The following is a 289-nucleotide window of genomic DNA, read 5'->3' as shown; positions in this document are numbered from 1 at the left end:
TCAACAAAGGGTTCTATGATGCCTGCAAACACAAACAAATTGACCATGATTATGATATGAGATAGTTGACCCGAGAACAAATGATGCACATGAATTGATTCAAATGTACCACAAGGACTGATTATTATCGTTGATTCATTGACATGAAACAATCAATTATATTATTGGCTGGTTGATATTTATGGGACCATACTGGTGATGCATTGATTGACAAAGCAGGCTCTGTATTCTAGGTCACATGATGTTAAGGAGACCGGCCTTTAGAGAAGGAGACGCACAGAAGGAGGAG

Source organism: Pollachius pollachius (assembly GCF_949987615.1).
Source record: "Pollachius pollachius genome assembly, chromosome: 15".
Classification (NCBI taxonomy): domain Eukaryota; kingdom Metazoa; phylum Chordata; class Actinopteri; order Gadiformes; family Gadidae; genus Pollachius; species Pollachius pollachius.
This window is presented reverse-complemented; position numbering follows the sequence as displayed.